Source organism: Xenopus tropicalis, chromosome 1 (genome assembly GCF_000004195.4).
Source record: "Xenopus tropicalis strain Nigerian chromosome 1, UCB_Xtro_10.0, whole genome shotgun sequence".
Lineage (NCBI taxonomy): Eukaryota > Metazoa > Chordata > Amphibia > Anura > Pipidae > Xenopus > Xenopus tropicalis.
The window spans coordinates 19467524-19488947 of NC_030677.2; the positions used below are offsets into that span (position 1 = coordinate 19467524).

General features: G+C 42.0%; 1 protein-coding gene across 1 annotated transcript in view; it reads right to left on the minus strand.

Moving 5' to 3' along the window:
- Positions 1 to 21424, minus strand: part of ctbp1 (C-terminal binding protein 1) — a 277705-nt gene that overhangs the window by 219743 nt on the left and 36538 nt on the right. Inside the window, exon 2 of the mRNA XM_031898493.1 lies at positions 12333 to 12406. The gene's annotated coding sequence lies outside the window, so the exon portion shown is untranslated. The remainder of the gene's footprint in view (positions 1 to 12332; positions 12407 to 21424) is intronic.

Sequence of the window (21424 nt, forward strand, 5' to 3'; positions counted from 1 at the left end):
ATGCCATCCCACCGGCTAGAATGTAAATCATCAGTGGGATGGCATACGCGGGGCCGCAATTTGCTGAAGTTGCCTTGAGAGGAAACTTCGGCGCCTTCAGCAAATTCCATCTGCCTGTGTTACGTAAAATAGGGGCTGGGGTGGCAAAATTAGCACTCAAATTAGTATGATATTCCATTTATAATATGGTCCCACAACACTACCGCAAAATGATTTCAAGATCAACCAAAACTTCACAAAGTGACCGGTTTCACAAACACATATTCCAATGCTTATTGCTCATGGTCCCACTGGGTCCAATATCTGCTCCATAATGGTGATACCCCTGTTGGCTCTCCTTTTGTGGGGTCAGTGATTTGTCTCTTCTTCCCAATAGATCCACCCCTGTGTATACAGGTTAGCTGGGTAAGGAAGGGGGTAAGTTAAATAAAACAAAACTCCATCAAACAGTAGAGTAGAGAAATGCAGAAATATCAAATATTTCATCAAATTGAGTATTTTGAGTGTTGCGCCGAGGGCTTTCCCTGCATTTTTATTTTATCTGTGCGTACTAGAGCAGGGAACAGACATATCTATCAGGGATGTGGAAAGATAAAGGGGATAGTGACACATTCCAGGTTTAAACAGATACATATTAAGTTTATAAAAACTAACCAGTATTAATTGGCCTTAAGGTATTTTTGTGCCTTCCCCAGCCCCCGGTTACTGACCAAAGACGTTTCAATAGGCTATAGGGAAAATAGAAACAGTGGCCCTACCTTTTGGGGCTTCACCATAACCTTCACACTCAGCATTACTCCTAAGACTGCTCTGCTGGTACACTCCAGAAATATACAGGCAAGTTAATTTAGTGTTGGAGTGGGTTGGGGGGGCTTCAGCCAAAACTTTGGTTTAATAACTGGAATTTCAACTCTTAAGGTGGCAAAACACGTAGCTATTTTCAATCGTTAATGCGCCATTAACGTTCAGGGCTGAAACGGCAGATACGGAGGTAGAAACAATAGGATTTCTACCTCCTTCTGCTGATTCAGCGCTGAAGGCAGATTTTGCTCAGGCGCTTCTATGGCGCCCGATCAAAATTTTTTAACCCGCCCGATCGGCGAGTCGACCGATATCAGCAGCTTCCTGCGATATTGGTCGACTCACCGACTTGCCATACATGCACCAAATATCGGAAGAAATGAGGTTTCATACAATATTATCGGTACGTGTATGGCCAGCTTTAAAGTTACCAGGAGCAGTTTTGTGCCATCCCCAGTAACTTGCTGGGCACAAGGTTCTGACCTTGCCACATGGTTGCAGCTCCCTGCCCTTAGGTGCCACTGCAGTAACAGCAACAGTAACACTGGTACCCACAGAACTTTCCAGCATTCCCACAGGGCACAATTAGGGATGCACCGAATCAACTATTTTTGGGTTTGGCCGAACCCGAAATCCTTTGCAAAAGATTAGCTGAATACCAAACTGAATCTGAATCCTAGTTTGCATATGGAAATTACATAGTTACATAGGGTTGAAAAAAGACCAGTGTCCATCAAGTTCAACCCTTCCAAGTAAACCCAGCACCCACAACCCACACCTACCAATCTATACACTCACATACATAAACTATAAATACAACCACTAGTACTAACTGTAGATATTAGTATCACAATAGCCTTGGATATTCTGATTGATCAAGAACTCATCCAGGCCCCTCTTATAGGCACTAACAGAATCTGCCATTACCCCATCACTAGGAAGGGCATTCCCCAACCTCACTGCCCTCACCGTGAGGAACCCCCGACGCTGCTTCAAATGGAAGCTCCTTTCCTCTAATCTAAAGGGGTGACCTCTGGTGCGTTGATTGTTTTTATGGGAAATAAGAACATTCTTTATCTGCCTATAATCCCCTCTAATGTACTTGTACAGAGTAATCATGTCCCCTCCCAAGCACCTCTTTTCCAGAGAAAACAACCCCAACCTCGACAGTCTTACCTCATAGTTTAAATCTTCCATCCCCTTTACCAGTTTAGTTGCAGTCTCTGCACTCTCTCCAGCTCATTAATATCCTTCTTAAGGACTGGAGCCCAAAACTGCCCCCATACTCACGGTGAGGCCTTACCAGGGACCTATAAAGGGGCAAAATTATGTTCTCATCCCTTGAGTCAATGCCCTTTTTTATACAAGACAGCACTTTATTTGCTTTAGTAGCCACAGAATGACACTGCCTGGAATTAGACAACTTGTTATCAACAAAAACCCCTAGATCCTTCTCCATTAAGGAAACCCCCAACACACTCCCATTCAGTAGATAGTTTGCGTTTATATTATTTCTACCAAAATGCATAACTTTGCACTTATCAACATTGAACCTCATTTCCCAGTTTGCTACCCAGTTATCTAATTTTGTCAAATCGCTCTGCAAAGCGGCACATCCTGCATGGAACTTATAGTTTTGCACAATTTTGTGTCATCAGCAAAAATAGAAACAGTACTGTCTATGCCCCCCTCCAGGGCATTAATAAACAAGTTAAAAAGCAAAGGCCCAAGGACTGACCCCTGCGGTACTCCACTAACCACACTGGCCCAATTAGAAAATGTTCCATTTACCCCACTCTGTGTAATCTATCCTTCAGCCAGTTCTCTATCCAATTACAAATATTATGTTCTAGGCCAATATTCCTCAATTTGATCATTAACCTTCTGTGAGCTACTGTATCAAACGCTTTAGCAAAGTCCAAGTAGATCCCATCAACTGCCATTCCAGCATCGAGGTTCCTACTCACCTCCTCATAAAAGGCAACTAAATTAGTCTGGCAAGATCTGTTACGCATAAAACCATGTGGCACAAACTTATAGTATTGTGAACTGCAATGTATTCAAGTACCCTATCCCTTATTACCCCTTCCAAAAGCTTTCCTACTACTGACGTCAGACTAACAGGCCTATATCAGTAGTTTAGGCCACTGAAGGGTTAAATAGAAGAAATGTTTTACTTCCATGTTCATGTGACCAAAAATCACGTGATTTTAAGGATTTGTATTCGCCAAGAGGCTTGGAATCGGCCGGATCGGAGTCCTGCAAAAAAGGCAGAATCTTGTCCGAATTCAGATCCTGGATTTAGCGCATCCCAGACAAACTTGCTATTTGGCATTATTGTGTTTGATTTGTAATGAAGTACACACACTCATCATAAAAAGCAATTACTATTTTCCACCCTTTCCAGGCTTAATTTGTATTTTGATACAAGATGCCTTAGGGAAACAAAATGAAGAACATTTCATTAGAACAGGGATGGACTGACTGACAGTTGGGCCTTGGACAGTGCTCTACCTCCCTATTTTTCACAGGGTAAATTACAGAGCAAGGGTCACTGGTTTCTGTAGAACCGAAAAAGAGTTCAGAGACTGACAGCAATACAGAGAGCCCACAACTCAGTGTGTGTTAATAAAAAAATGAGTTTGGGTTTCCTGTTTAATTTGAAAAGGACTTTAATTATACAAGTTTGTGCCTTTACACACTCGGCGCATTTATTCGCGCCTTATTACGCGCGTCGCTTTGTGTACGCCGCATATTCAAGCCGGCCGGGACAAGAGGCGGCCCAGTTGAAAGCAGCCCCCGGCCCGGCACTGGCCCACGGCCTCGCGGTTGGGGACCCCTGCCCTAATTCAAAATTGTGGGGTGCAAAATGTTGGGGAAAAATGCAACGGGTCGGAAAACATTCTATAATTTGGACATTTTAGTTAATGCGGGGAATCTGAGACCAGAGCAAAAATGCTTTTTATAAAATATTGCATCCTGGTATAGGGAATAGTCAATGTATACATATTTATATACTTCAGAGAATGCAAACATGTTTAAAGTACATTATATTTCTTTTACTTAAAAACTCTTTAATTTTTTGGTGTTACTGTTCCTTTAAAATGTTTGATGATGTATTGAGATAAGTAACAACATATTCTGTAAACCTTTAATGTGCAGTTTGCTATCAGACACTACTTTGTATGTGACATCACGGTATGACCAGGAGTCAGGCACACTTTGCTGCTGGATTAGTCTCCATGGAGACCTTATCGTTGCATTGTGACATCATCATAGTGACCAGTATTCAGGCTGAGATGCTGCTTGAACATTTCAGTTGGTTCAGCGACCCTGAGAAGGAGAACTGAATCTCTTTATAACACCTTATTTTTCTTCTTATGGAAGGTAGGACTGATATTGGCTTATATTATAGAGAATGATGTGTTCATAAGTATGCATAAACATACAAAAGGGTAAAAGCCAGGTTATTCTTTCGTTATAGTGGTGCTGGTGTTAGATTATTTAATAGCACAGTTTTTTATTGGATGAGACCTCATCAATGTCATTCTGAAATCATCATAGTGACCAGTAATTAGTTAGAGATGCTGCTGGAATATTCCAGTTAGTTCAGTGACCCTGAGAGCAAGAAAAATGATGGTATATGATGGACGGTAGGGCCCACCATTTGCCTCGTATTATAGAGTACGCTCTGACCATATATATATACATACACAAACACTATTACACTATATATATATATATATATATAAACGCTAGCATTAAAATTCCCTAGAGCAGTGGTGGGCAAATCTATTAGTCAACTGAGCCAAATATCAACAAAACAGCGACTGAAATTTCTTTTGAGAGCCAAATTTTTTGCAGACTGTCACTGGCCCACTCGTGCATGAAACGAGCCTCCCCTGCACTGCGTATCCCGCCTGCGCCGGGTCTCCCGTAGCCCAAAGACCACCCCTGATTTTTGCTACGGGCAATGAAAATGCGATTGCACTGTACATGCGAGCCCGCACCTGGAAGAGCCAAATTCAAGGGGCTAAAGAGCCGCTTGTGGCTCCCGAGCTGCAGTTTGCCCACCACTGCCCTAAAGTAACAATTACATCGCTTTACAAATTTGTAAACATTCCGAAATAGCCCTGAATATATAAACTAAGGGTCAACCAGCACTGTGTATTGCCCCCTTTGGGTGCACTTATTAATGTCTTCCATTTTATCATGTCTCCTCCCAGATCAATACAATTCTACCTACCCTACTTTTTTCAATGTAAACTACAATCCTCTATATTCCAATTATAATAATGTTGCGGAAGGACAAGATGGCTACACCATCCAGCAATTTGTCCCAGCAGGAGCACCCCTATACCAACCTCAAGTTCCACAGACTCTTCCCTTCTATGCCTATGATATATATGGACGGCTTTATCCTGTGGATATACAAAGATACTCTGTACCAGTTGAGTCTAGCAACTATATGGGAACAACTGCTCATAGTTCAGCTTTGCATTTAGGAAACCAGTTCCAGCAAACATCTGAGCAGGGTGCAAATTATATGCAGATATCTAATGCAGATATTAATATGCAACAACATTCGACTGAGTCCTCTGAACAGAACAAGGCATTTAGTGATGGACCTTCTATGTCCTTATCTACAGAGGAACCTATTAAACTGAGCCCTAAACTGCCTGACGATTCAAAGGTCGATGCAGTAAGTGAGAAAAAAACAAAAAAGAGAAAGAGAAAAACCACTGACCCCGCTGATGAAGGACTTGCCAAAAAACAGTGCAGTAAACTTCAGCAAAAATTGTTTGAATCAGTGAATACTTTTCATGCTCTTGGTAAAAAACCTGCTTTGACAAGTCAAATCAGAGAAGCTAAAGAACAGACACAAAATCAGCGTTCAAAGCCGGCTTCACCAAAACGTGGTCAGGTTCAGACCAATAGCAGAAACCAACAAAGGTTCAATCATCCTCTCACTGGTGTGCAGAAAAGAGCAGCTCCAAGCTCCAGCACAACAGCACAAAATATCCAGTTTGAGACAAAAATAATGAAATCACCTCCTCGGCGTGAAGAAATTCCACTTCCACCAGAGGACAGAGAAGCTCTAAAAAGAAAAGCCCAACAGGAGAGAGAAAAGGCCTGCCAATATACCGCAAAGGGAAGGGTGCGGTTCTTCAAACAGCGGCAGCGCGACATGGACATTTCCCTGTATTATGGCTACCTGCCATAACTAGCGGATAAATGATGGCTGTACTTTTATAGTATTATTGTTGGGCAATACAGCTATATTTGTAAAAACGTACTTTAATATTTGTACGGATGCTTCTTAGAAATAAATACATTTTTATACAAAATATATTTTTATAAATATTGTGTTCTATAACTGTGCCGCTGCGCAATTCAGCTTTATCTGTAAATAGTTTTCTTTCTTGTAAGGGCCGTGACACACGGGGAGATTAGTCGCGCCGCAACAAATCTCCATTGTCTCGGGCGACTAATCTCCCCGCAATGCCTTCCCACCGGCTAGAATGTAAATCATCAGTGGGATGGCATACGCGGGGCCGCAATTTGCTGAAGTTGCCTTGAGAGGAAACTTCGGCGCCTTCAGCAAATTCCATCTGCCTGTGTTACGTGAAATAGGGGCTGGGGTGGCAAAATTAGCACTCAAATTAGTATGATATTCCATTTATAATATGGGCCCACAACAGTACAGCAAAATGATTTCAAGATCAACCAAAACTTCACAAAGTGACCGGTTTCACAAACACATATTCCAATGCTTATTGCTCATGGTCCCACTGGGTCCAATATCTGCTCCATAATGGTGATACCCCTGTTGGCTCTCCTTTTGTGGGGTCAGTGATTTGTCTTTTCTTCCCAATAGATCCACCCCTGTGTATACAGGTTAACTGGGTAAGGAAGGGGGTAAGTCAAATAAAACAAAACTCCATCAAACAGTAGAGTAGAGAAATGCAGAAATATCAAATATTTCATCAAATTGAGTACTTTGAGTGTTGTGCCAAGGGCTTTCCCTGCATTTTTATTTTATCTTTGCGTACTAGAGCAGGGAAAGGACATATCTATCAGGGATGTGGAAAGATAAAGGGGATAGTGACACATTCCAGGTTTAAACAGATACATATTAAGTTTATAAAAACTAACCAGTATTAATTGGCCTTAAGGTATTTTTGTGCCTTCCCCAGCCCCCGGTTACTGACCAAAGACGTTTCAATAGGCTATAGGGAAAATAGAAACAGTGGCCCTACCTTTTGGGGCTTCACCATAACCTTCACACTCAGCATTACTCCTAAGACTGCTCTGCTGGCATCAGTGTGAGTGGCAGAAATAAGGCCAATTATCAGCGGCTCAGTGGGTAACAGGGGTTCTGAGTTCATTCCTAACCATGGCATTATCTGCAAGGAGTTTGTATGTTTTCCCCATGTCTGTGTGGGTTTCTTCTGGGCACTCCAGTTTCCTCTCACACTCCAGAAATATACAGGCAAGTTAATTTAGTGTTGGAGTGGGTTGGGGGGGCTTCAGCCAAAACTTTGGTTTAATAACTGGAATTTCAACTCTTAAGGTGGCAAAACACGTAGCTATTTTCAATCGTTCCAATGCGCCATTAACGTTCAGGGCTGAAACGGCAGATATGGAGGTAGAAACAATAGGATTTCTACCTCCTTCTGCTGATTCAGCGCTGAAGGCAGATTTTGCTCAGGCGCCTTCTATGGCGCCCAATCAAAATCTTTTAACCCGCCCGATCGGCGAGTCGACCGATATCAGCAGCTTCCTGCGATATTGGTCGACTCACCGACTTGCCATACACGCACCAAATATCGGAAGAAATGAGGTTTCATACAATATTATCGGTACGTGTATGGCCAGCTTTAAAGTTACCAGGAGCAGTTTTTTGCCATCCCCAGTAACTTGCTGGGCACAAGGTTCTGACCTTGCCACATGGTTGCAGCTCCCTGCCCTTAGGTGCCACTGCAGTAACAGCAACAGTAACACTGGTACCCACAGAACTTTCCAGCATTCCCACAGGGCACAATTAGGGATGCACCGAATCAACTATTTTTGGGTTTGGCCGAACCCGAAATCCTTTGCAAAAGATTAGCTGAATACCAAACTGAATCTGAATCCTAGTTTGCATATGCCAATTACATAGTTACATAGGGTTGAAAAAAGACCAGAGTCCATCAAGTTCAACCCTTCCAAGTAAACCCAGCACCCACAACCCACACCTACCAATCTATACACTCACATACATAAACTATATATACAACCACTAGTACTAACTGTAGATATTAGTATCACAATAGCCTTGGATATTCTGATTGATCAAGAACTCATCCAGTCCCCTCTTATAGGCACTAACAGAATCTGCCATTACCCCATCACTAGGAAGGGCATTCCCCAACCTCACTGCCCTCACTGTGAGGAACCCCCGACGCTGCTTCAAATGGAATCTCCGTTCCTCTAATCCAGTGTTTTTCAACCTTTTTTGGGCAAAGGCACAATTGTTTCATGAAAAAAATCACGAGGCACACCACCATTAGAAAATGTTAAAAAATTTAACTCTGTGCCCAGCAGCAGTGCCCCCCTAGTACATTGGTGCCCAGCAGCAGTGCCCCCCTAGTACATTGGTGCCAAGAGCAGTGCCCCCCTAGTACATTGGTGCCCAGCAGCAGTGCCCCCCTAGTACATTGGTGCCAAGAGCAGTGCCCCCCTAGTACATTGGTGCCCAGCAGCAGTGCCCCCCTAGTACATTGGTGCCAAGAGCAGTGCCCCCCTAGTACACTGGTGCCCAGCAGCAGTGCCCCCCTAGTACATTGGTGCCCAGCAGCAGTGCCCCCCTAGTACATTGGTGCCAAGAGCAGTGCCCCCCTAGTACATTGGTGCCCTGCCTACGGCACACCAGGCAACATCTCGCGGCACACTAGTGTGCCGCGGAACAGTGGTTGAAAAACGCTGCTCTAATCTATAGGGGTGACCTCTGGTGCACTGAGCGTTTTTATGAGAAAAAAGAACATCCCCCAACTGCCTATAATCCCCTCTAATGTACTTGTACAGAGTAATCATGTCCCCTCGCAAGCGCCTCTTTTCCAGAGAAAACAACCCCAACCTTCCTCACTTTTCTTTTCTTCTTACCAGTCTAGCTGCACATCCTTGCAGTCACTTAGGCTCTTTAATATTCCTCTTTTTGTCTACCGGATCATGGTTAGTCTGTCCAGACTAAAAATTTAATCTGATGAGTCTTTGGACGGTAGCTTGCTGAGAGGACAGTAAAGGTCCCCATACATGGGCCGATTGTAGCTGCCGATTTGGCTGCATATTGGCCCATGTATGGGCACAAACAACGGGCCTGCCCGACCGATATCTGGCCTGAAATAGGCCAGATATCGATCAGGCAGGTTAAAAAGTTTAGTCAGATCGGGGATCATTGATGTGGTCCCCGAACTGACTGCGCCCACTACCGTCGTTTTAATTTGATCGTTTGGTCCCAGGGCTAAACAACCGAATTAGTCTAAATTAGCCTAAATTCACCCGATATCGCCCACCCGTAGGTGGGCATATTGGGAGAAGATCCGCTCACTTCTGACCTCGCCACCTTAAGAGGCTATTCTCCTAACTTCATCTCAGATCAGATGGATCAGCCTAAATGAACTGCTATTAGCCCTACGGATGGCCGCCTCTGGTGTTTGGCTCAGAGCCCAATAAGTTGGTCAGCCAGTTTATAGCCACCTTTAAGATATGTAGATAATACATACATGCTACAAAACCTAACTGTTCTATTAACTTTTCTTTATATACACAGTAAAGATGGTTATAAAACAGAAATGGTTTATACAAGCAAAAGAAGTTGCTAAAAGAAACCAACTTCAGGATCATTTTTTTCAAAGTAAAAAGTCTAAGACGGGGTTATAAATATAGATGGAGGCTTTTCAGTGCTTAGTTTGAAACTTTCTAATATAAAGTGAAGAACAAAGAAAAGCGTGGTCTCTATACACCCCAATCTAATGATTCACATCAAGCTTTATACCGTGGCTTGAAAGGCAGCTACAAACAATATTTGGCAGAACCTGTACATAAAAGTGACAAAGAAATCACTTGGTCTAATCCATAATTTAAAAGTTGACCGGCTGATAGAATGCCAGCGCCCAGTCTAGCCCATAATTTAAGGTCGACTGACTGCTAGAGACAAAATACAGCCGTCAGGTTCTCACAGAAAGAAAGAAAAATTGCCGGAGATATTTCTCTCCTTTCTGTGGGCAGATGAAGGCAATAAAAATGTCACTGTCTTCAAGTAGAAAGAAGAGGAGATGTTTTGTCAGCACCAACCTGCAGCCTTAATCAAACCCCCCTTCTCTGCAAAGGAGAACTGTATCTTTGGCCTGAAGAACCTGTGGAAAGCAGTAACTCTAAGGTACCCGGCTAAGGCTGAAGAGCTGTAATCATGTCTGCCAACATGGCCAATATCAGTGGGAGCAATAAGGAAGGCACATTCTACCTGTGCTTCCCCAACTATCTCTGGGAAACTGACCATAAAATCAATTTAGACATCAAATAGCACCTGTACCTTATTTCATTTTCAAATAGAACATGACTTTTATATACTTTGAGCTAAGAACACAACCATAGGGCTCATTTACGCTTTACGGACTTTGAGGTCCCAGCAGTTTCCCTGAAGTCAGTTGCACATAAAAACAATTTCTTGTGTCAAAATGCGATTCTTGCACATCCGTATAGTTGAGCTCGGTGCCGCTGAGCCCTTCCTGCCTTCTGATCTGAATCGGGTGCTGTTACGCCTATTGAGGGGAACCCTGAAGCTACTGGAACCTCCTGACCAGACAGTAGCTCCAGGGTTCCCTTAGCACCCAGTGTCAGTAGGCAAAGGACACCACTGGCATGCCATACACCAGAAATGTTGCCAGGCAGATTCTTGCACTATTGTATATGATTTGCTGAGGGAGCACTCAGTCCATTTCTGGCAAAAAATGCTGCATTGTGGGACGATTGGGGGGCGATTGCTCTAGAAACTTCACTTTTCTTGCTGCACTTGCAGACGTACATGTGCCCTTGTATGTTGTAAGGGAAAAAGTTCTACTGCTCATTATTTTATAAGGATATTAGCTGTGACCTCTATAAATATATATATAAATACACAAAAAGAGGTTGTGGGAGCACTCCAAGGCTAAATAAAGTGTACAAATACAATGGAAGTGCAACTGATCTGGCCAAATTAACTACAAACATACAAAAAGAAAAAGGGATTGATCAATGCACATTCCCTGGTCCCCTGTTTCATAAGTAAATTGTCTGTTAGTTTCATGCTAGTGCATACAGTATATTGACAAAAAACAGGGGTTTTTAGTTACAAAATTATGATCATAAGATTGGTAAGCCACCATACCACGTCAAGGTAAACCTATAAATATATATACCCTGATGCCACATGTCTCCCTTAGTAATGTGTGGGTCATCCCTAAACTCGCAAAACTCAAGGGTCAGGTGGGTTCTGATATCCCTAAAGGAGGGACCTGAAGGACTTTTTGAAGGGTCTGTCCCTGTCCTCTTTGGTAATATGACCACATATACTCTGCCTTTCTTGAATGTCACTAGATAGGGCAGCAAAACTTGGGGTAACCTTGGACCAGTTTGGTTGGCAATTGGGAAAAGACAGATCAGAGTCAAATGTGGTCCGGGAAATTGTCAAGTTGTACTGCACTAGTTTTCATATCTCAGAATTTTTTTTATCCTGCTTTCTGCTGCTTTGACACTGTTACTGACTTTTACTGTCTTTGATTGATGGAGAGCTCCTCCAATCAGCGCATTGCCAGTATCAATAATGCAGCAGTCAGTTCTAACCACAGGAATATTCTCTTTCCGTCATTCTCTCTTTCTCTCTATCTCTCTCTATGCATTTATTATTTGATACACATTATTTCTTTTCTGAGAAGATATCTTTGCATTTTAATACCAGCCCCCCCCCCCCCATCCCCTTTGCGCAGTAATACTTCAACGTGTCAGTCATCTGTTTCCCTATTTGGTACCGCCGTTATTATTATTCCTGAAGTGCCCTCAGTCTTTTCACAGGATTAGGAAGCTAATCACATTTCGCTTGGTGCTACAAGTTGAATATAAAGCGAATGCTTTGTGTATATTTATATTCAATATTAACATGTGAAATCAGACCTGTAGGCCCATCTCCTGCCGGATGGATGTGTCGGATCGGAATGGTAGAACTCAGCTATTTTTAGAGTTACACTTAGGGAATGGTTTAAGTCATATGACGTCTTCCCAAAAACATTTCCTGGCCACCTATTGGATTATAGAAAGAAATCCAGAAGGCTATATATTAAATAGAACAGAACATATTTGCCTTTCTTTTAGCAACAAGGTGACTTTTGAGCAGCACAGGTTTTCCGTCATGTACGTAATATAAACATGGATACTATAATTATATTTTCATAGAAAGCACTGTTCCCTGTCAACATCCATACTGCCATGAAATGGATTATTTCCTACTGACGTACCCCCTCTTTGCTTTGTCTTCAGCCTCTTCCGGAGGCCCTGCTCACTAATCCACAAGTTTAGAACTTGACTTTGTCTGTAAAGGAAAGAAAAGAAAGAAACAGGATCAACACAACAATATATAACTATGTATTAGAAAAGATGTGTGGGTTGGGAGTGGGTTGGAGACTGAGTGCAAATGGCCAGTTCCAGGGTTTTGATTGGTGGGTTTGTTCTGAAAGACAGGCAAGCAGCGTGGTTGAAACATAAATGTTAGAAATGATGGTGAATTTTCCAATGCAAAACACCCCTTTACGTGAGAAATATCTCGTCTAAACTCCATGTTATAGAGAGGAAATTGGGAGCCACTATATTTACACTGTGTCATTTACAAAAAAATTGTTCCTAACCCGACATGGAGCTTAGTGTAGCCGGATTAATGTGGTGTAGCTCCAGTTATTCATTCCAGGCATGGCTTGTCCTTGCTCTATAGTTTCATCTATCAAATTCACGTTTGTTCAAATTAATATTCAGCTTTAACTGCTCTATGTCCACCCAGTAAGACCGGATATATCTATGCTGAGCTTCCATTACTTTCCAAGCATATATAATAATATTGTAGACCATCCATGTCAGTTTCTCTTTAGTCCAGAACAATGGTTGTCAGACTTTTTTCAAGCTCCCCTTGGAGGTCCAACTATTGTTGTACATTCATAATATGGTTAAAGGAAAACTATACCCCAAACAATGTAGGGGTCTCTATAAAATTATATTGCATAAACAGCTCATATGTAAAACCCTGCTTCATCTAAATAAACCATTTTCATAAAAATATACTTTTTAGTAGTTTGTACTACAAGTATAGGACCCGTTATCCAGAATGCTCGGGACCAAGGGTATTTCGGATAAGGGGTCTTTCTGTAATTTGGATCTCTATACCTACTAAAAAAAGAAAACATTAATTAAACCCAATAGGGCTGTTCTGCCCCCAATAAGGGGTAATTATATCTTAGTTGGGATCAAGTACAGGTACTGTTTTATTATTACAGAGAAAAGGGAATCATTTAACCATTAAATAAACCCAATAGGGCTGTTCTGCCCCCAATAAGGGGTAATTATATCTTAGTTGGGATCAAGTACAGGTACTGTTTTATTATTACAGAGAAAAGGGAATCATTTAACCATTAAATAAACCCAATAGGGCTGTTCTGCCCCCAATAAGGGGTAATTATATCTTAGTTGGCATCAAGTACAGGTACTGTTTTATTATTACAGAGAAAAGGGAATCATTTAACCATTAAATAAACCCAATAGGGCTGTTCTGCCCCAATAAGGGGTAATTATATCTTAGTTGGGATCAAGTACAAGTACTGTTTTATTATTACAGAGAAAAGGGAATCATTTAACCATTAAATAAACCCAATAGGGCTGTTCTGCCCCCAATAAGGGGTAATTATATCTTAGTTGGATCAAGTACAGGTTCTGTTTTATTATTACAGAGAAAAGGGAATCATTTAACCATTAAATAAACCCAATAGGGTTCTTTTGCATCCAATACGGATTAATTATATCTTAGTTGGGATCAATTACAAGGTTCTGTTTTTATATTACAGAGAAAAAAGAAATCAGTTTCAAAATTCTGAATTATTTGATTAAAATGGAGTCTATGGGAGACGGGCTTTCTGTAATTCGGAGCTTTCTGGATAATGGGTTTCCGGATAAGGGATCCCATACCTGTGTAGGGTAATCCTAAATAGAAAATTGCCATTTTAAGTACTAAGGGCCGCCCCCTGGGATCACAGGATTCACATTGCACACAAACAAGCCAAGGCACACATACATGCTAGGCCCCATCAGCCAATGAATGGACAGAGTTCTGCCTTTTGCTCCCACACTACTTCCTGTTACAGTTAGAGCTGCATTACTTCCTGTCAGCTGATCTCTGAGGGAGCACACAGCCCATCACTAAATGGCGGCTCAAGGGAAAGGATGTAAAAGGGCAATATTTACTGATATATATATTCCAGTTTGGTGAGATTCTTTAATAGGTCACTTAATATGCTAAACCTGTTGGGTTGAATGATTATTTTATATGCTGGACACTATGCAAACCAAACCAGGATGACTGCTACAGAAATATTTGAATATCAATATAAATGATTATAAGGAGATGCAGTAAAGCAAATAAGGCAAAATACTACTCTAGAAAAAGCCATTACTTGAGTCTTTCTGGTTTATGTACCCTCCTAGCAACCCTGTACACTAATATGGAAATTAAAACAAGAGTAATACCTACAGATGGAGCAAATTTAGTTTAAGGGAGAAGGAAAGGTACAAACTCAGTAAGCTTTATCAGAAAGCTCTATGTAAATACAGCCATAAGCACTCACTGAAACACTGCACTGAGTCCTCTGTCAAAAGAAATACAGGATTTGTTGTGTCTGTTTTCCTGTGCCAGCGACACGCAGCTCTCCCCTCTCCTGCTCCCCCCTCCCTCAAGAATGCTAAGAACTCACTCCCCCCCTTAGGAATGTGGATCTGAGCCAATCAGCAGGAAGCTTCTTCATAGTCTTACACACTGAGCATGTACACTGGTCTTGGTCTTAGTGCAGGAGTGAGGCATTATGGGAACTTTCTTTACACAGCTCAGCAGTTTTTTTTCCTATGAGGCTTCTGATCATCTGAACAGGAGAAATATGGGGAGAAATTTCAGTGTATTTGGGAATTTCTAAAATTAAAAAAGTTGTATTGTTAGAGTGACTTTGGCAGCTTCCGTTTTGGCTCAATATGTCAGAAATTTCATTCCAATAGAAAAGGGAGTGATCAATAGATGGAGAGATAAAGAGGCCCAATGTCCGTATCAAATTTGCTCCATCTGCATGTTGCTACTGTTTCATGACACATTTCCATGCAGGTTGTAAGCAATCTAAACACTAACTGAAAAGCACCAAAAATATGTATGAGATTTTTTATCTGTTTTAAATTCAGATCTCATCCGTATGTTTTCTGAGAAAATCACTAAGTGCACAGTTCTGCCCACTGAGCAAATCCAGAAAGTATCTGAGAAACTTAAATCCCTCTGATCTCTTCATGTATTTATTTCTGCCATCACCATGCAAAACATTTCCCCTGGGGCCCATGTGTCACAGCGAGCTGTCGGAGTAATTCTGTTTCACTGAAATACAGCCATATACAAAAGCAACAGTTTTTTCCCTTGAGAATGCTGAGTAACTATGGGGAATTGACCATCTGAGACAGACAGACAGATATGGAGAGAAAAGTTGACCACCCATGGTGCTCCAAAACCAGCGGAGCTTGGATACGCTCTAGTGTTGGTGGAATCACAGCCAACCTTTAGCTGAAAATGTCACAGCAATGGATACCTTTGTGGAGATCAGTGGGTGTGTGAGTTTTTCTAGCTTGGGTGCTTGGATTAAGGGCTTTGACATCTGCCCCAAAGCAACTATGAGGAGGAAAAACAGCCAAGTAACAGGTATAATTTTACCTGTTAGGGTCAATGCACTAATAAAATGATAGGGCACTGGTTTGCTTTGTGATCCAACTTTTGGTAGGGCAGCTAGAGTCAGAACACTTGCCACAAGTGTCCTTTCTTGGACCTTGCAGTGCTGGTCTTCTTCAGTGTCACTTGGGTCTCCAACGACCCACCAGAAAAAATGACACTATAGATTGATTAGAAATAAGTTGTAGTGGTGGAAATAAGTAAATAAAGATGGGCCTTGGGAATTCTCATAGGCTGGCAACCACACTGGCCTGGGCCGGCCAGGAGAGCCTCTGGTACTCTGGTAGGTCAGTCTGATTTTGGTCTACCTGGTCTTCATGTTCCACCTCACACATGTAAATAGACATTGATTCAGGAATACGCCCAGTCGTTCATTTTTTCATTATCATGGCTTACACAACATTTTGGTTCACCAGGAGCCATTTTAAGTGTGGATGTTGTGTTCCATCTGTTCAAGTGTAACAGCATATGGCAAGGGCACCTTTTAACTGAAAACATTATAGATAGATGAAAACATTGCCATGTTGGTTAACTTGTTGTTTTAAGCAATACAAATAAACACTGAGCCCAAACTTGCTCTCTAAAGGTGGCCATACACGGGCCGACTATAGCTGCCGATATCGGTCCCTTGGACCGATTCGGCAGCTAATCGGCCCGTGTATGGGGAGAGCAGAGCGGCCTGGCCGACCGATATCTGGCCTGAAATTGGCCAGATCTTGATCGGCCAGGGCCAAACGATCGGATTATTATTTTTTTTACCTAAATGGTCCCCGATATCGCCCACCCGTAGGTGGGGATATCGGGGGAAGATCCGCTCGCTTGGCGACATCGCCAAGCGAGCGGATCTGCTCGTGTATGGCCACCTTAACTGTTCTTTGGTTGAGACTGTAGGTAGCAGAAGGCAGTCCCCCTCTAGGTCCGGGACAGGTTCAATTTGATGAGAAAACTTTGTTTCATGGTCTATTGCAGTGATCCCCAACCAGCGGCTCAGGAGCAACATGGTGCTCACAACCCCCTTTTATGTTGCTCCCAGTGGCCTCAAAGTAGATGCCATTTTCAATTCTCTGGCTTGGAGCAAGTTTTGGAAGTCCAAAGAAACAGTTTCACTCCAAGCTGAGCCTCCTGCAGTCACATGGGGCTACCAAATAGCCAATCACAGCCCTTATTTGGCAGCCCCCAAAGAACATTTTCCATGCTTGCATTGCTCCCCAACTCTATTTTTACATCTGAATGTGACTCACAAGTAAAAAAGGGGATCATTAAAGTCTATGGGAAAATCTAAAAATGAATTAGATGTGTCTAACTAAATCTGGCCCAGTGGCCCAGTAGTTACCAAACTCGACCAAAGAGATATAGGTCCATTTTCAATTTGACAAGAAAACTGTAGTTCATGGTTTATCACCTAAAAACTCCATTGAAGTCTATGGAAAATAATCTAGCCCATTGGTTTTAATAGAAAGAAAATTTACAAATAACTTATAACTTACAAATGTTAATGAATGTATATTGGAGTGACATTTTTGTATTATGGAATTCCCAAAATTAGTTTTATATTTCACTTTAATTTGCTATTTCTGTGTTTTCTGTATTGCAATTTCATTTGAAAAGCCAGAATGCCATGGCAAAGGCCTACCGAGACACACTCCTCCTTATTTAGATAAAAACTCTAATTATGCCCAGAGTATAATGATCCTGCCAAACTGGTGGATTTCTGCTGTTGCAATTTGGTTACTCATAAATCTTAGCAGTCAATATATTTTAATATTTCTAATATTTTTAAACATATATTTCTTCTTTAATAAAAAAAACCTTATTAGTTCTAAAAATGTGATTTTTGTATACATGTGTAACCTTTGTTTTTTTTGTGTTGGAAAGAAAAGGCTGCAGTGTTTAATAACATGCAGTTAACATATACTTTATTAGTATATACATTTCTATATAACATCAAACTTATTGTAACATCACAGTTGGTACATTAAACAGCAGTAACCAACTCCACTCATCCTCCTAAGATAACTGACCCTGAGCTCCCACCTGGAGCCTGTGTCCCACCTACTGTCCAAACCCTATCCAAAATGATGCACCTTCCCTAGGACCCCAAGCCCACCATTAACCCCTACACCTTATCAACTGCCCATTTCAATTACCCCTGTGGCTCAGAATCAAGCTATTCCTGCCACAGACATGACCCCTTAACCCCCATGGCCATCTCTATACCTTCCCCTACTGCTAACAAAAACAGATCAAAGCCAACATTTGACTGTAGAACTTCGTCCTGCAAGTAATAACCCAGCAACCTGTCCTCGAGCGCTCTGTGCCTCACCACCATGCCCCCAGATCACCTAGCTAATGTGGACAACATCATATTTATTCTCCCCCGGCTCCACTTTATCTTGTCCTGATACCTGGCATCCTGGCATGCCGCCCAACCAACCTAGGCACCATATTAGACTATACCACCACTGATCCTGGAACATATGCTTTATCCTGTCCAAATCCTGCTTCTTCCAGCTCCATTTGGGGGACCAGACCCATGTCATTTCTCCCAGGATGAATCACCAGAATATTTGGGCACCTACCCACCCTAGCATGCTGACACAGAGTAGACCATACTGCCGGCCACAGCATGCCTCCAACACAAACCCAATGGAACTTGACCACGCCATCCGGAAAGCCCAGCTGCAAGCCGTTTTTTCTTAAGTGAGGCCCTCTTCCTGGCTCGGTAGATAAAAGAGAGGCCGATCAGCCACACCACCATTGCACTTTAAAAAAATTACAATAACCTAACTCTTAACCCACATCTTACAAACTTTTTTTTCTTATAACATACTAAACTAAACCACCAGTACTGGCCATATATAGGTTCTAAATCTCCTGGACTCCCATCTTCTGATCTTCATGACCATCTCTTCTCCCAGACCCAGATGCACAGCCTCTGTCTTCATTTCAGTTCAAAATAAGTGAGTGCCAAACTTCTTTGGCCTCACACCAACCACCTGTAAACCCTTCCTTAATTCCTTAAGAAACTGGAAATGCAATAATGGGCTTCCATCCTTGTGCACCAACAACGAACCCCCCAAGCCCGGCCTGACATTGAGATACCTTGTCACACCACCCACCGGACATGCTATCCCCCAATGAATACCATACAGGCCAATAACCAACCCCTTACCCATATGTCCGTTTTGGATTTCCGTAGCCACACTACCAACTCACCATCATTTACCCTCACATCATCAATTTGTAGGCCCTTACTCACTAATTGCCCCACCCAAAATGAAAAGGCTGCATATTTTTTAATTAATGTATATTGCAAAGTTGCTTAAAATGATGTTTACTTTTCAAAAAACTTAAGCTGTATTTGGGTGGAGCTCCCCTTTATCCTTGAATGGGAAACAACTCCCCCTTCCAACTCTAAATTAGGCCTAGCTTTTAGCTGGCTAAAGCCAGGGCATTTACAACTAATAAGGGATTTCAAGTCATAGGGGCTTAACCCTATGGACCCCTACACCTGAATATTAATGTCAACTAAAACTAGTCTTCAATGGCTACTTCCAATAACCAAAACAGTACAACAGACTCCAGCAATGGGTTAAGAAAAAAACAGATACTAAAGAATCTCCTTTCCTGTGATTTAAGAAAGTGATGACACTGTAGTTGTGCGCTTTTACATTGTGTGTAGCAACATGTTGATTAATACCACATGTAACTGGCTGACTTGCGTATCAATCTTAGCTAATGAAAATGTCATCACACACTAAATGAGATGACACCGTACATAGGATGCAGTTCGTATATTTCAAAATAATGGCACTGCCAGTTCAAAAAATGTGAGAGGTTTTAAATTTTTTTAATTGTTAAGTAAATTTTTTTAAAAAAAAAGCCCTGGTAGTAAAAGAAGATCAATAATAGAAGAAAGAAAGGAGAGGTTATTTGCATCAACAAACTGGATTAGTCAATAAAGCTCTGAGCCACTGATTAAGCCTCACCCTAAAGGGAAAGTCTTCCTTCATAAACTGCACCGTGAATTAAATACACTTACCTTTCACTGAGCGTTCACTAATACCTCTAGACATACACATCTTCTTCCAGATCTGCCCCTGTTCATTCTGGAACTCAAACACTACTAGAAATCTTTAAGCATCTAAAGTAAGTGCTAAATTGCACAGGTGCATTAGCCAATAAAAATTAGTCTAGTACAGACAAATGGAAGCACAATTGGGATTGGTTAAACTGGGTGACGTCACTGGTGCAGTTTAGAATATTGAAGTATATAACCTGATGTTTTAAGCTGAGGCTATACAAGTCCTTAGAGTATTACAGCTTCTTTGAAATCCACCAGAATATATCAATTTAGGAGTCATTTTATCACAGAAAGGAACTTTCAGTATAAAATGATTTTTTTTTACTATAAGTGCAATCATATTATGGAATTCCTTAACACTAGAAATGGCGGAATGAATGATTGGTGGTTCTAAATGACTTGCACTCCTTTGGGCACAATGGGGCTGCGGCATTAGACCCTTGATATGGACGTCTGGACTCCAACATCGGCCATTGCTTTTCAATGTTATATTTATGGCCAAAACCTGACTTTATTGCAGAGGGTTGTCACCAATAGCACCAAATACACCAGTGCATAGCAGTCCCTATCGACTACTGGTTCAGCCCCCAATAACCAGCTACTAGCCAGTTCCGCTCTCTCATTCTCCCTATTTCATCTTCAGCTTCTCTTTCTACTCTTCAGCTGCTCTATACGCCCCTCTCACACTTCCATTTTTCTATGTTATTCCTCACTTTTGTCTCCTTTTTCTTTCTGTTGTGCTCTGCCCATAACCATTATTTGCCATTCTCCCATTTCTATTCTTTTCTTCAAATTCTCCCCTTCTGCTATGAGCCCTTGTCTAACTCCCCTATGGTAACTTTCCTAATATCTTATATATCAGCAAACAGTCATTTGGTGCCCCAAGGCCGCACCCATTGGTCGCCCCCCCACTGTGTGCGCATGTGCGAACACCTCCCCCTGGCTGCGAGCGCAAGTGCGTATGCGCAAACATTTAAAGTCCCATATGGAGCAGTGGGGAGAGGTCCCCATTGCTCCGTATGGGAGCCAAATTTAAAAATTTTGTTGCGGCGGGGCGGCCTTAAATTTGTGCCACCCTAGGTCCGGGCCTTTGTGGCCTCGCCACAAATCTGGGCCTGGTTATCTCTCTGTTTAGTGTTGTTAATATACAATATAAAGCGGTATACCTCAAACATACAAATTAGATACAATTACTGACCAATACAAGGCGTAAATAAGGCCCCAGTGGTGTAACTAGATGTTACTGGGCCCCACAACAAATTCAATGTAGGGCCCTAAAACATCGGTATGTTGATCTGTTCTACAAGATATTGATCTGTTTTAACGCAGGCAGTCTTCCCGAAACCAGGGCTGCCCAGGTCGAAACCGGGCAGGTAACAACCCTACTACAGATTGTGCTCTACGAATTGAATCTACAGTCAATGACTTGGGGAGAATTTTTACCCTGTTCTAGTGCACTTTTCTGCAATCATTTCCTAGGATAATGTTTAACATCTGATACTAAAATATAA